The 8,692-nt window shown below is 33.2% G+C and overlaps 1 non-coding gene across 1 annotated transcript; it reads left to right on the plus strand.

The window, feature by feature from the left end:
- The first annotated feature begins 606 nt into the window (after positions 1-606).
- On the plus strand, positions 607-713 carry LOC127098739 (small nucleolar RNA R71). Its single transcript, XR_007793439.1, has one exon. It is a non-coding gene; the product is annotated as a small nucleolar RNA R71 (small nucleolar RNA).
- Positions 714-8,692: the final 7,979 nt, after the last annotated feature.

Below are 8,692 nucleotides of genomic sequence, written 5' to 3' on the forward strand. Positions count from 1 at the left end.
TTGTTTTGTTGGGTTTGAGCGGTGATAAAATTTTCCATAATTTTCTCAAGGCTCGGCTTTGGTGGTACAGGTTGCATAGGTTGATTTGATCTAGGGGCTTGATAACTAGGTCTCGGAGGTGCATTATTTTGAATAGGGTTATTGTTTTTATAGGAGAAGTTAGGGTGATTCCTCCATCCAGGGTTATAGGTATTCGAATATGGGTTCCCTTGGGTGTAGTTCACTTGCTCGGAGTGGGTTTCGTTTAATAGACTGCATTCTGCGGATTGGTGTCCTTGGGTTCCACATATCTCACAATCCGACGAAACTGCGACTACAGTATTCGGGTTTATGCACATATGCTCGACCTTAAGGGCTAATGCGTCCATTTTAGCTTGCATCATGTCTATAGAGCTTAGTTCATGCACTCCTCCTTGGGCTTCCTTCTTCTCAACTGTTGCTCGTTCGACTCCCCATGATTGATGGTTTTGAGCCATGTCTTCGATGAGGGCACTAGCTTCAGGGTAAGGTTTGTTCATCAGAGCACCGCCTGCGGCAGCGTCGATGGTCATCTTTGTGTTGTAATGAAGTCCATTATAGAAGGTTTGAATGATTAACCAATTTTCTAAGCCATGATGTGGGCATGCTCGTAACAACTCTTTATATCTCTCCCAAGCTTCGAACAATGATTCTCCTTGGTTTTGGGTAAATCTAGTTATATGGTTTCGAAGAACGGCGGTCTTACTCGGGGGAAAATATCTAGCAAGAAAAACTCTTCTAAGGTTATCCCAAGTCGTAATGGAATTGGGTGGAAGGGAATCTAACCATGATAGAGCTTTATCTCTGAGGGAGAAAGGAAATAATCTTAAACGTATTGCCTCAGGAGAAGCTCCATTGGTTTTAAAAGTATCTGCTAATTGAAGAAATATTTTTAAATGTTGGTTTGGGTTCTCGGCAGCGAGACCCGCGAATTGTCTCTGTTGCACTAGTTGTAACAGGGATGGTTTAAGTTCAAAATTATTGGCTGGGATGATTGGGTTTACTATACTAGAACTAGGTTCTTCGTTAGATGGTTGAGCGAAGTCCTTAAGAGGTCTTTGATTTTGATCTTCGGCCATAGCTCTCTTAATTCTATGAAAGAATAAACATGCGCGAGCGTAACGTTCAGGTTCCGTCAGAGGGTTTACTAAACTTAAACTTCCGGTGCTGCGAGTTCTTCGCATCGACCGGCGGGAAATAACCTAAGTCTAAACGAGATAACAACAGGAAAATGAAATTTGACGAAATTGGTCCCCGGCAACGGCGCCAAAAACTTGATGCGTTGTAAATCTTGATGTTCGCAAGTGTACGAACGCGTCAGAGTAATATAAAAGATTATCGAACCACAAAGACCAAGTGTCAATCTATCGTTATCTATTGTTATGGTGTTTATCAAAGGCAATTAAAATAGGTGTTTTTGTAGTGCGCAATTGAAAAGTAAAATTTTAAAATAAATTTAATTAATAAAGACAGGGTCGAATGTAATTCACATAATTAAATGATAATCCAAGTACTTGCTAATAGAACTACTTATGGGCAATGTTTCCTACTTTGAAAAGAACTAATTTAACAGGAACTGTCGCTTTCACGTATTCAGAACCGAGTTGTACTCCCTAATCGAACCCTCTTATTGTCACTTATAAAAAGGCGCGCATTGCGTTAGAGTAGTAAACCTATTTTTAAGAAATATAGTATCTTGACTAAGTTGAAAAGTATTATAACCTGGATTTCTTAACCAAAAGAGGTTCTCACGAACCAGACTCTAAACTTATAAACGCGTCCGAAAATAGTTTTAAAATCTCCTTTCTTCTTGATGTTAAAAACTCCTAATGAACTACACAAAGTGCTTTCGCTGTTTTTGAAATAGTTAAAAACAATTAAGTTTAAAAAGACGTTGGACGGCTTTCGATCTTACCCAACGGAATTGAAGTGCGGGAAAACTTAATTTGAAAGTTAAAATAGCCCTTTAAGTGTTTCTACGAACAATTGTACGGATTACTGGTTTAATTACGATCCTTACATTCTAGCCTTATAAATTTAGCTAGACATGGTAAAGTAAAAGTGCATTAAAATAAATAAAAGTAGTGCGAGTGCGGAAAGTAAATAATTTAAAGCGAGTGCGGAAAATAAATAATTTAAAGCGAGTGCGGGAAATAAATAATTTAAAGCGAGTGCGGGAAATAAATAAAGTAAAGGCGAGTGCGGGAAATAAATAAAATAAAGGCGAGTGCGGGAAATAAATAAAGTAAAGGCGAGTGCGGGAAATAAATAAAGTAAAGGCGAGTAATAAAAACCTGCTCCAATCGGAGGGCTGAGTAAATTGCAATGCGGAAAAGAAAATGGCGGCAAGATTAACTTCCTTCCAAAGTGCTCCAAACTCGAGTAAAGACTCTATCACAGACTCAATTACACAATTGTGGTAACACTCCAATGCGAAGCGATTGCCACTTTATAAAACTGAATATATGCCTAAGTGAAACAAAGTTGCTTCTGATTTCGCCTTGTTCCAACGTTCGGATCTTTGTCTGCTCTAAGTTTGGGTGATTGTAAAACTGAATTCGCGTTTCTATTTATAAGCAAATAAAAAAGGTGGAATTTACTTGGATTCCTTTCAACTTGAAAATAAAGGAAACCGTTTTCCTCTTGTGGCGTCCGCCACAAGGCCATGGCGCCCGCCACAAGCACAAAGTGGGGCGCCTTAGTGGAAGTGGTGGGAAAACGTGGGAGTTGATGGAAGTTTGAATTGGACACGTCATGGCTTGGACTGTGGCGCCCGCCATTGGGTAGGCCATAAGAGCAAAATGCTGATTTTTAGGGTTTTTGGCTCTTTTTCGCTCCTTTTCTCGATCGGGGCTCCTATTAAGGTAAAAACCTGAAAACAAAGGAAAACACAGTAATAACACAACAAAACGATAATAAAATAACTAGAATGCATGCGAAATCGGAGTCGAAAATACGTAAATTTTAGTGTGATCAGTATGTCCATGTTTACTCCATTTTGAGCCATTATCCTTTCGACAATAGTCTCCAGGTTTTTCTCTCCTAAGAGATTCCATTATCGAACCTGATTAGCGGCCTGATCAACGTCTTGGTTTCTATTAACCATCATGATAGGTGGACACTCTACTTCCCTATGTATCTTTTGTTGGATCACCCGAGGCACTACTTGTTGCCCCTGATTTACGGTATTTTCCTTCAAAACTGGCCCTTCATTTCGAACTTGCCTAATGATTTAGGGTTGTATAATAGGTCGAACTTGCACTGGGTGAGCGCCAAAAAAATCAGAAATTTGATTCATTTGAGTTGCCAACTATTGGTAACTCTGATTCATATTTTAAATCAATGGGTTAAATATCGTACCCATCTATTGGGCAAGAGTATTTACCATGTCATGGTTACTCTCACCCATCTGCTATCTCACTGCCATTACAGAATTCGTCATGGACGTTGGTATTTCCTAGGAACCAAATCTCATTCCCATCTGGGGTGGCATGGTTCGAGCATGGTTACCTATGGTTGATCCAGATGCCAAGATTGGCGAATACGTATTTGCAGCACTATTAGCAAATGTCACATTATTAGTTTATAGGTTTGCCATCATTAATGTTGACATCCCATAAGGTTGTTCACGTCCCAACATGGGCATTGTGAAACTTATGGCGAAAGGCCTAGCCTCTATCGCCATAATAGGTCTAGGAGTCACTGGGTGACTCTGGGTTATTGGAGACAAAATTATTCCTTCTGGTAGAGTTGATAGCGCAATCGTTGTTGACGGTATGACTATTATGCTAGCACTCAAAGGGATTGGTCCAGTCGACACTGCATTGATTTTGCTTGTCCCGATGCTATTAAAGGGTTAATTGTTATTTCTGGGAATAGCCATCCTCCTGACGTATCTCCTTATAGAATTCATAACTTCTCACTTTGTTATTCTACCACTTCTTAGTCTCATCCGCACTAAGAAATGAGAGGTTAATGAAAACAAATGATATTTTTTCAAGATAAAATCAACAATTCACACAAAAAAGATCCCACTGAGCGTGTCAATTTGTTTATTGGTAAATTTGGTAAACAAAATAAGTTTCTATTAATACTTAAGGGATTAAATTCGAAAATCTCTTGGAACATATTTGTGTGAATTTAAACCTTTGAACACCATATTATGATTGAAATCAAAAATAAAATGTGAAGATAACAATGTGAAGTTCTGACAAGACTTGGAATGTAAAAGATTTTGAAGACAAAGATAACTGAAATCAAAATGTAAAAATTAAGATAAAATGATAAATGATCAAAATGCAAATGAATGCAGAAAAATGCTTGAATGTAAAAATGCTTGGAATTTATAAATGTGGAACACATACGTACATTTTGTTAACTTGTTTCTCAATTATGTAGATACTTTGAGTATGTAGATATATGAGTACAATTATGAACCCCTCTAATGTAAACATGCGTCCCCTTATATACTAATCTAAAATAACCACCTACAAACGGTCGACTAAACAAATCACGACACATTTTACTTCCATGCAACTGTTATCTTCGACGAGCCTCCACGTATTTTGAGTAACCACATGTTCTAATCCAATTCCTGCTCTTTCAATCAAACCAAATAACCAACTTAGAGCATTTGAAATTTTCACTAAGTCCACAAATGTTACGAACGCTCCTCGATCTTCAGCTGCTTCGACCACACTTGTCACTTGCATCGTTTCAACATGTTCAATAGCTTTCATCATGATACACTTATTCTTGCATGCCATTTATAGTCAGGTAGAAAAATCCAAGGTAACATATACATTCACATGTTATTTCCTATTAATCTAACATGTCATTCCATCGGTTGATCAATAAAATTTAGAATTTCATTCATGCTTTAAAAATCCAAATTTCATGTCAAACCTCATGTTTATGAACAATTAGCATATGAAACAATTACTACAATCACATAGCACAAATTTTGTAATCAAATCATGGCATTAAACATAATTATATTCACAAAATCCTTAACAACACAATCAAAAGGAAAAGAAGAAACTCCTATTGGAAGTTAAGGGAAACCTCTCTGCCCTTTCATGAATTAAACACCCTTAGATGAAGAATCACCCATCTTATTTACCTTGTAATTCCAGCAAAATCAGCAAAGCGAGCTTCTGAGGATCTCTTCTCTCAAGCCCTAGCTCTCTCTTCCAATGTTCTTCTCTCAAGGCCTTTTGCCCAACTAAGATTCAACTTTCCTCCACTCACCACTAAACTCTCTCAATTCACAAAACTGTCTCAATCCTTCGTATTCTATCCAAATTTTAATTAATTAATTAATTTCCACTAAACTAATTAATTAACACAAAACACCACAAATACCGTCACCGACCAAACATGTCATACATCACAATAATTATTTAAATAAATGACTCAATTAAATTAAAAATAATAATTAAATAAACAAATAATTAAATCACGGTACAAAGGAAATTAGAGCTTTGGAGAAGAGAAAAATAATGTATTGAAATTGAGTTGTGTTGTTGTATATTACAAATGCATGATATCTCCCTATTTACAATGAGATTATTTGCACATTATGTAATCTCTATCTAACTAACTAATTAATTAACTACAACAAGTTATTATTCAACTGTCGAATACATATTGCTTCGACTGCGACTAGTTGTATCCGACTTTCTTTCGAATACATACACCCCTGTCTACTCTAAGCTTTATTCGATCACTATTCTATCTAATACATTCAACTCTGACGCTGTCGAATTTTGCATTTTACAAACATACTTAACACAAAAAGTTATATATTTAAAAAAAGTTATATTAATTTAATTTGCTAATAAGAAGACATTAAACTTTTAAAATGAATATTTCTGTACAATTTTTCAAAATAATGAAAATCCAAAATCTTATTTTTATTATTTAAAAAAAAATACATTACTCACGACCAACATTTGATCTTCACTTCATCACAATAGTTCTTTTTTATGAAGAATCTCACATATTCTTATTAAAAAGTCAAAGTAAATAAATATTTTTAAAAAATACAAAATATATAATAAAGTAAACATGAGTTTAATTTTCGCTTTCTTTCTTTCCTAAAATAGAGTGATGAGTATATGTCACCTTCATTCTTGGATCATGCCACGAGAATGCGGAAATTTCGTCTTTTTGATCTTTTTATCAGCTTGTGAGATACTGTATCTTACTACTCCTATATTCTAATTTTATCATCAAATTAAAGCTCTCCACAAGGTTTAATGACGAATTGCATGATCCAACCGACTCATAACCATTTAACATGAAATCAGGGATCAGACGACATTGATTGACTAAGACTCTTTTAGTTATTCTTATTCAAAATGGTCAAGACACGCACTGAGTATTCTAAACAAGTTTCACCTAAACCGACAACAATTTTAAACTAAATTTAGTAATCGTGTAAATTGTGAATACCATAAGAATATTACATAGTAGTATATCCCATTTTTTGTCGGCTGTATATCCTCTCAAATGAAAAGAACTACACGCGTTTTACGTAATCGTATACTTATGGGCCTAATTTGACAAGTCCAAAATTCTAGAGCAAGACTGAGTTAGAAAAATTTGAAAATTCAATATTTCTATGAACTTTACTCTCAAACCGAATAAACATTTTAACATAAATTTTTTCTTAGCAAAGTCTGCATATTTTTATTACTACTTCTATCTCTAAATATAATTTTTTTTAGACTATATCATGTGAATTAAAAAAGTTGATTAAAGTATTAATTTTGTTGACTGTTTATATAATTTTATAAATTTATTTTAAAGAGAAAAAAATATTTTTGTGCAAAAATATTTAGTCGTTTGCTTATAAAAAAATATATTTAGTGCATAATATAAGAAAAGATGAAATTTTTGAGTAAATCATTTTTTAATAACTTTTTATAGAAAATAATATGTGAAATATTATTTTTGGTCCCTTAACTATATATATTAGAGTTCAAATTGGTCTCTTAATTATTTTTCGTGTCAAATTGGTCTCTTAACTCTTAAAACGTGTCAGGTTGATTCTTTTTGTTTTATTAACGACGAAAATAAGTTAAAAATTGATCGTTAAATTCGTTGTTAATTAGATAAAATGACCAACATAACGTATTTTGAAAGTTAAGAGATCAATTTCAAACAAAAATAATTAAAAAATCAATTTGAATTTAAAAATATAATTAAAAGACTAATAAAAGTATTTTATCAATTTGTCCTAAATATTTTGTTAGGGTTTTTAATAAATTTATATAAAATTTTCAAAATCTTTCTCAATAACATTTTTTTTCCTTTATGTTGATAGGGTTTTAAAAATTGTATTGAAAAGGGTTTCGATAGATTTACGAGAATTTAGATAAACTTTTAAAGTTCAATTAATATTGTTTAAATATTTTAAAATTAAACATATATTAATAATAAATATTAGATATTAATGATAAATATTTATTACTTTTATAAAAATACATTTTTTAAAGGTGGGATCAAAGATCTAAAAGAAACAAAACAATCAACCAATACCTTTAATATCTCTTAGTAAAATATTATAAAGAAAACTAGGATGTTCACTCAACTCAAATTTTTTTCTTCGAAGATTTAGACTATATTTTGCTAACATATTTGCATATTTGTTCGCATTTCTGAGAATTTTCAAGACTTTAACTTCTTCAAAACCAACCATGGCAGCCAATGCTTTTTTAAAATAATTTTTTAATTTATTTTTTCTCTACTTCTCTTTCTTTAAAGTCATATTTTTTATTCCCCATCAAACAATATTTTAGAAGTTTCTCGAAATTCTAAAAATGCTTTTTTATTTTGAGATCCGAAGTGTGTTTTAGATTTTTGTATCCAAATGTTAGAATATTGGGCTACAAATGTAATATTATATGTATTATGATCATTATTTAATTAACCAAAATTAAAGTGGTCTAATTGATATTAAATTTATGTCTAACGACATATATGTAATGAAAGCTTATTTTGTAGATACCATAAGTCAATAATATAATTTGATGAGATGTCAAGTTAGAATATTAAAAACTAAGTAGTAACCCTAAGAGAGTTATTTATATGGGTTTGGTCCCCATTTGTAGACAAACGAATACATTTTATTAGGTATTCTCTCTTAGGCACTCTACAAACCAGAAGATCACATATCCACAAACCTTCAACGATTCCAATGACAAATTCATGTATGAGACCTTTTCCAACTTATTTTCAAATATTTTTATGCCTCCTAATGCTAAGATGCACATTGGGAATCAGAGGATACCGCCCAATATACATTAATGCTAAAATATCCTAGTTTTGACATCATGTAAAATACATCTAACATAAAGTTGCACTCACATATTCCCCATTTTTTATGATGGCAAAACTTGAGACGAAGCGTTTCATGTTTTCATGAAGACTCCCCCTGAATATATGCATCCCAGCTTCATCTTCATGCTTCTTCCCCTTTGACAACATCAAAAAGAGACAAAGCAATACATGAGAAGTATCTTATATCACACATAAACCAATATAACGCACACAAGCCGTTTGCAAAGATAAGATCATTAATACCATATCACTCACATATAATGGTATACATATTGAAAAAGAATGCCTAAATATAAATAAAAGCATTCAAAGAAACAATATAACATGG

The sequence above is a fragment of the Lathyrus oleraceus genome, chromosome 6 (assembly GCF_024323335.1).
Source record: "Lathyrus oleraceus cultivar Zhongwan6 chromosome 6, CAAS_Psat_ZW6_1.0, whole genome shotgun sequence".
NCBI lineage: Eukaryota > Viridiplantae > Streptophyta > Magnoliopsida > Fabales > Fabaceae > Lathyrus > Lathyrus oleraceus.